This window comes from Durio zibethinus, chromosome 13 (genome assembly GCF_047325235.1).
Source record: "Durio zibethinus cultivar Kanyao isolate XHJ-2024 chromosome 13, ASM4732523v1, whole genome shotgun sequence".
NCBI lineage: Eukaryota > Viridiplantae > Streptophyta > Magnoliopsida > Malvales > Malvaceae > Durio > Durio zibethinus.
Window position 1 is genome coordinate 21,910,367 of NC_143174.1, and position 8,026 is coordinate 21,918,392.

Genomic DNA, 8,026 nt, shown 5'->3' on the forward strand with positions numbered 1-8,026 from the left:
CAAATACACTATGAAATATTTTATAATGATGTATAGTCCAATTGTATGTTTTAAACAAATAATAAATAAATTTGAAAAAAAATACATATTTTTTATTTTCAAGATATAGACTTCGTTTTTTTATCCTATAATTGAATCAAAAAAAATATTTACTAACAGATTTAAGGGTAAAAAATAATTTTATTTTTACATAATTATAAAAATTACTAGTATTAAGTAAAAAAGCTTTGTCATCACCTTTTTTATATAAGTAAAAAATTACTAATTTTGTAATTTTATCTTTGATTTAATAATGAGTTAACAACTTATATTTAACAGCTGCATTAAGGTTTTATTGACGGAATGATTGTTTTGTTATGATCATAAAAATATAATGATCAATATATTACTTTTTAAAATTTAGAGACCAAAATGATATTCAACTTAAAATTTAAAGACCATAAAAATAATTTACTATTTTCTTTTATACATTTGGGAGACTTGAAAGTAACTTTGCAATTTTTATATATTTTATTTGTCTGGTTTTTCTATTGCTTTTTTATATAAATATGGAACGGGAAAAAAATGAGAAAAGAACAAAATAAAGAGAGTAGTGTTTAGTTAAAATCAAATTGATGAGAGCAAAACTATTCCAACCTATGAATAAAAAATTGGGGTTGATCAGACCTTGAAAGGATTCTAAAAAATTGTGCAAATCTGAATAAAAAGTCAGGGGAATGAGTAACCCATAGTTGAATTTTGAACAAATATTCCCATTTTTTTAAGAATGTGAAAAACATGTTAGTCCTATAAACAATTAGTAACTAATTATAACCTTCTTTGTAAGAGTCAAATTCAGACTTATTTCTAATTAATGTGTTTGAATATAAAGAGAGTACTTCGAATCACTTTCCAAAGGTTTAACTGATTTTCATTTAAAATGTAAGTCCAAGGATAGACAGAGTCAATCCATAATTAAATTATGTAAACTCATGCAGTAGATAAATTTTGTTAGTTAAATTTTTATGTCAAATGTTTTCACCTTCTTTAATCAAATATTCCAAACCATCACTTGCTCGTGTATTTACTTTTTATATTCTATTCGGTTAATTAATTATAGAGGAATTCAGTCTTTCTCCATTTTGCACTTTGGTCAAAAAAAAATTATCCATATTGTTTTACTATATATTTAATTTTCTTTTTGTGTATTTCTCAAAAAAAATTTCTTTTTGTGTAACAGTAATATATAGTTTTTTTTATACAATTTTTGCAATTTTATTAAATTGACCCCATTAAAAAAAAAAAAACAAAAGAGAGTGTTCAAATAAGTAAAATTTTCATCTATTTTATGATGATAACAAATAATAAATAAAAAATCATAAAAAGTCCATATTTATATTGGTATGAGTATTATCATACATAATAGAAAGTTTAATATCATATTTGATTAAAAAAGTGATATGACATACATTAAATATAATTGTTTAATATCATTTTAATATATACATACATATATAATTTTTTATTTTTTTTATATCAAATTCTGCATTTTATTAATTCAAAATTATAATCTATTATTGTATCAAAATATATTTGTTATTTTTTGCTTTCAAAAGCAAAATGTAATCAACTAAACTCAACTTATACAAACATTAAAATATATGATTTTATAAACATATCATATACTTTTATTACTAACTTATTATCAAAATTGTATACATTTATATTCTATTTTTACTTTGCAAATTTACAATGGAAAATTAATTTAGGTACAAAAATTATGTAATTTTGGATTAAAAATTGTTAAATAAAAAACTAATTAATTGGAAAATAAAAATACAAAAGCAAAGAATACATTTTATGCATTCTTGATGTCTAAGAATAATTATAATAGATTTTGATATACTAAGAATGTTTGAATTTGTAGTGTGTGTGTGTGTATATATATATACACACACTAAGATGTTATGATCCATCAAAATTATTTACTGATAAAGGTTTTTCTTTTTTTAACTTCGTTATCAATCCATGAATTGTAATTCATAGAGTTTATAATATTATAGACTAAAAATAAATCAAATATATATGAATTCTATATAACATCCCTACAATAAACTTCAAATATAAAGGGTCAAGTCAAAGTAATTTTTTATTGGAAGGGGCAAAGCAGTAAAGCTAGTCATATTCGTTCCATAAGCAACTGCTTGTATTGGCTGCAGAGGAAGTCGACTTCAAGAGCTTGACCAAACACTTGAATAATTAATATAACTTGCCTTACTGTAGTTCTTTGCGAGGACACAATTCATCTTTGAATATGGAATTATATACTTATTATTATAGTAGCATACAATTAGTTTCAAAACATTACACTCACAAAAAATATATATATCATTATTATTATTATTATTATTATTAATTCTAGAATCTAGAGTTACACATTTCCCACTGACTCATCCAAGGATACCTTCAATTTCTTGGAAAATCTATATATTATCTGGCGGAAATCTTTCGCTAATTTTGTCTGAAATTGATGAGACTCAGTTTCCCAATATAGAATACTTAGACACATTCATGAACAATGTGCATGAACCTTGTGGAGTTACAATTGCAGAAAGTGGTGGAAAAGTCCTGGAAATTTAGACGAAGCTTGCTTGTGGGAACGTTAGGCACTTGGAGACCACTTTTACACATTTGACAGAGGGGTTGGAAAATTGAAGACTATACGCCTCCCGAAAATTTATCAAATTAAATTGTTTTTTTACCGAAATCATGGAAGCTTTGGCTTCTTTTTTTCTTTCTTTCTTTCTTTTGGTTCAAGTAATTCTAGGTCCTGGTAAAAGAGTCAAGGATATGTTCATTTTGCTGCTTTGTCCAATCAAGGATTTGTTGATTCAAAGTTTTAATTTTTATACGAATTTATTGCACTTATCAATTCATTTAACAGTTGGAAAAAATGTGTTCTAAATTATTTAATGTTCTAATGTAAGGTATGTACATTTAATTTATAGTTTTCTATAGATATAATAATTTATTTATTCGTATCGTATTTATTTTATATGTAAAATACAAAAATTTTTATGTTACATTCACATTAATAGGTCAAACAAAAGTTATTTTTTTTATTTTTTCAAATTCATTTATAATTTTTCTTAAATTTAAATCATATCATAATAATATTTTTTTATATAATTTTTATATCATATCGTATCATTATATCTTATTTAAAATTAAAAAAGTCATGTATCCATATTACTATTTGCCAAACTTTCTTTTCAATTTTTAATATGAGGGGGCGGGTTAAGCCTTATAAACTAAACAAAACAAGGTACTATTTGGTGTCTGAAACCAGGAGCTTGCAGAACCGCTTGAAAGTTAAGATTTAACAGTAGCTAATTAAGATTAATTCAAAGACTTCGTGACAGGCAATACCTAGTCGGCTGATTTATTTTTTTAATCTCATACATATATATATATAATATGTGGAGAGTTGGAGAGAAGACCACCTAGAAATTGCCACTACAATTTCAAAGGTCAAGTTCTGTAAATTTCAACTCTTCCATTTGTGGCTATGACGGGTTAGAAACCTTGATTTGGGAATAAATAAATGATCAGTACGTACAAGACAACTAATTTACGTGGAAATCAGGTTTAACTAACGATAGAAAATAATAATATTGCTACCAAGAATTTAGGGTTCGCTCTGTTTTTTTTTTTTTTGTTTTTTTTTTTATTTTTTAAAAAATTGAAAATAAAAATATTTGGTAAATTATTTTTGTTTTTTATTTTTGAAAAATAAAAATAAAAATTTGAAATGTTTTAAAAATTATTGAAAACAAAAAATGTAGTGTCTTCAGATTGGCACAGGCAGTATCGCTACAATACTTATATCGTTCAAAATTTTTGTATTTAACCAGATTCAAACCTCTCCCATTTAGAATATAAAAGTTTTAACCATTTTTTCTTTTATATTTTTGTTTTCACATTCGTAAAATAAAAACATTTTATCCAAATATATTTTCAAATTTAATAAATTAAAAATAAAACAAAATAAAAAATTTAAAAACATAAAATACAAAACATACGACAATACCAACGACCCCTTAATTACACTATTTGTGATGAGGCCTAGCATGAAATGACTGATCTGCAACCTACAAATTGCATAAGTATTGGGATTCAAAATGAACAAAAATACAATTGAAAATAAATTTTACTATTTTTTATCAAGTTATAAATAAAAAAATTATAATTATAATCAAACATTATATTTCATATAAAAAATCAATAAATTAAATCAAACAAATAAATCGATTAATGAATTAAAGTATATAATTAAACAAATTAGATCAAACTTGTGTATGATAGAATTTGAACTTGAAATTTTAAAAAAATTTTACCATTAAAATAAAATCCTATTGAAACAAATGTCATAAATAACTATAAATGAATTAAGAACATAATCGAATGGTAAATACTAGATAATAAAATTATGTAATACATTAGTGTGTGTGTGTGTGTGTATATATATATTTATGTAGATATATGCTAATTGTGAAGTTCATTGGAACCAGAATTCTAATTTTTTTATAAGATATTGTGTGAAATATAAATTATAAGTTTTTTTTTTTTTTGCTATCTTTTTTCTTTCAGTTTAATAGTTGATCAATCTATTATTTTATAATCATAGTTTGTAGTGCCATAAGTAGTATTTTTTATAATTTTTATAATAATAAATCCTTTATATTAAAAAATTTATAAAATTATTAAACAAATCATTGATTCTTAAAAAAATAAATTATTGTAACAAAGTTTACTAAAATAAAAGGTATAATTTTTATAAAAATTAAGTCACTTGCTTGAGGTTTATGTTTGTCGAAAAAATATTTTGAGTCTGAAACATCAACTAAAATATTTTAAATTAGACTTGAATTATAAATTAATTATATTTGATAATCTCTTTGGAAGCCGTTTGATATTTTTTCTAATATAGTTAGCTGAAAGTAACATGCAATGTTGCGACAGTATCCTAATTGGCCTAAGTGCTATGCCCTGGCGGCTTTCCAAGCCAAGTCGGTCGCTACTTCCTCTTTGCCTATCTACGTTATACATTTCGTCAGTCTTGAGAGGCTAATTTTCCAACAGACGAGACTTTATTGATTGGTTTTTCAGATTGCAAATTTGCTTTGAGTGACGGATTTCGCCGTTGATACTTTGACAAATGCAACAAGACCAAACCCTCTGGCCCCACCTGGCCTGTTGCCTGGAGCCCGGAGTCTATAATTTTTTTCGTCAATTGCTTTGTGGATCGTGCCCTCTTGCACGCGGCAGCCCCATCCACATTAGACCAAAATCCAATTGGCAATCACAGGCACCATTTGTGATGTCTGAAATGACAAATCTAGAAGTTTTTTTCAACCCCCCAAAATAAAGTCTCCAATTCTAGTTACTTCAATGCCATTCCCTACCTCCCTCACCATGAATTAATGCCGTTTGGCAGTTTTGAATTCTAATATTTCTTGTCTCAACATTCGATTAGGTGGCTGTAATTATCTCATCATGACCAAAATCTTTGTAGTCTTTACATTTGAATTTTTTTGACTTTCGAGCATTATGCGGTGTAGCATTGTAGCTCCACTGCTCATTTTCAAATTTCGTTTTTTATAAAAGAGATTATAATTTGATGACAAAAGTGTATTGAAATTTGAAATTCAATTTTTTTAGATTTTACTTTTTGAAAAAGATGGTTTAAATTATTAGAATTAAATTTTGGATTCAATTTTTTTTTTTTTTATGAAACAAACATAGAATATTGTTTATTTAAGTGATTAATGAATAAGAGAAATAATCAATTTATATTAATATAAAATTTTAATAAATAAAAGAGTTGACAGAGACAAATTAAAAAAATAATTTAATCACATCTTTGTATTTATTAAAATTAATGATTAAAAAATATAATTTTTTTTAATTTTATTAAGTTGAATATCCAAATAAAACAATATACCTGTACTTACAATGGTCCAGGCTGAGGCCCATTTATGCTAACATTGATGGTCCCTTGTCCCACTTAAGTATTCATGTCTCAGATACTTCATTCTTCCAAGTTTTCGGCCCTCCTTTGACTGCACAAGTATTTAGATAGGGCCTTGTCCATGTTTATCTTGTTTCTCCATTGCGGCCTGATGGCCAAATTCACAAACAAAGACCTAACCCTCAAGCATTTGCTTGCCCTATTTCTTAACATCATTAATATCAAAGAGTTTTATGAAGTGCCCCAATTGTGAAATTAGTAACTTTATATATTTCTCAATTAATTATTAGTTCAAATGGCATAACATATAATATAGATCCTAAAGATTGAGGATTCGAAAATTTATATTCGTAATATCTTTTTTAAATAAATAAAAATTAGAAGAGTAAAAATAAATTAAAAATATTCAAAAAAAAAGGAATCTCTATATTTATATTGGAAAAAAGTTTAAACTCGAAATTTTAATTTTAAAAAAATGTGAATTAAAGAATATGTAACTCTCAACTCTCCTCTCCCCTCCTTACACAGCCTTTTGAGCGATGGATGTCGATATCAAATTATCAAATAGTAGATTAAATTAGCCAAGGCACGTAGCCTTCTTTGCAAATGTACGATTTGCCTCCACACCACAAAAAAAGAAATGAACCAATGACTTTTAAGTTTCAACAAATCCATCCACATATACATTACCTAAGTCCATCAATTATTCCATCCCAAGTCATCATTACCATCATCTACGTATACTTTTATTTATAGTATTAATTATTTATTTTACGCCAACCACTTCTCTACCCACCATTAGTCTTTATCAAACCACTACAAAATAAACCTACCTTTTTACGTTTTTTTACTCATTAATCCATATTCCTTATGAAGTTCCGTTGATGTTAATGCACCTCACCCATACATTTACGAAAGGCAATCAGGGACAAAAGCAAGGTAAACGTGACGCTGTGGATTTTTTAATAGACTATTAATCCGTTCCCACGTGTCTTACCGGCATCACACAATCGCGTTCTATCTCTTATTTTGGAGATATTAAATATAATCTATTGGAATCAAGATTGTTAATCGGATAACGTTTTATTTTTTTAAAATATAATATATATCGATATCAATTGTTTTAATATATTGTTTTAAATTTTTTTATTTAGTATAAATATATTTATAAATTTATATAAATTTATATATTATAATATTATTAATGATTTATAAAATAAATATATAATATATTTAAAAATCAAATAAATAAGTTTAAAAATATAAGAAATATTATCATAAATTTTTTATAAAATTTTTAAACACTTAATTTTTTATAAATTTTTAAATAAGTATTTTTCATATACATATTAAGATAAAATTAAAAAATAAAAAAATTATTTGATTGTTAAATTTTATAAAAAGAGTATAATTATTTTCTTGCAAAAAATTAAAATACTAAAAAAAATTAAAATACTTATAAACTTTGATTTAAAAAATGAAGTATAAAAAAATTAAAATTAAAAATTAAAAACTCATTTTTTAAAGATTATTTTGTCAATTAATTTATTTTTATTAGGTTAAAATAATTAAATAATAAAAAATAAAAATTATAAAATATATTTTATATTCACGTATTGATCGAAACATATTATTTCACTGAAATTCATAAAAATAAAATCGAAATTAACAAAAATAATCGATATTATTTAATATCAAATTTAATATAAAAAATCATCTTTAAATATACTATATTTTTACATAACTGAAACATGCAAACCAATATAATCAATACTGAAATAAAATTAATAACTATAATTTGAATAATATAAATATTAAAATTTATGTATTTTTATTTTATTTTATATAAAAATTATTTATTATTAATATCAAAATATATTATATATTTATTATTAAAATTTTAAATCATATTATTTTTATAATTTGTTCTTATCATATTTATATTGTTTTGCCCTTTCTCATTTCAGTCTTATATATTCTGCTGCAATGGCAATGGTCAGCACATAGAGAAGAGAA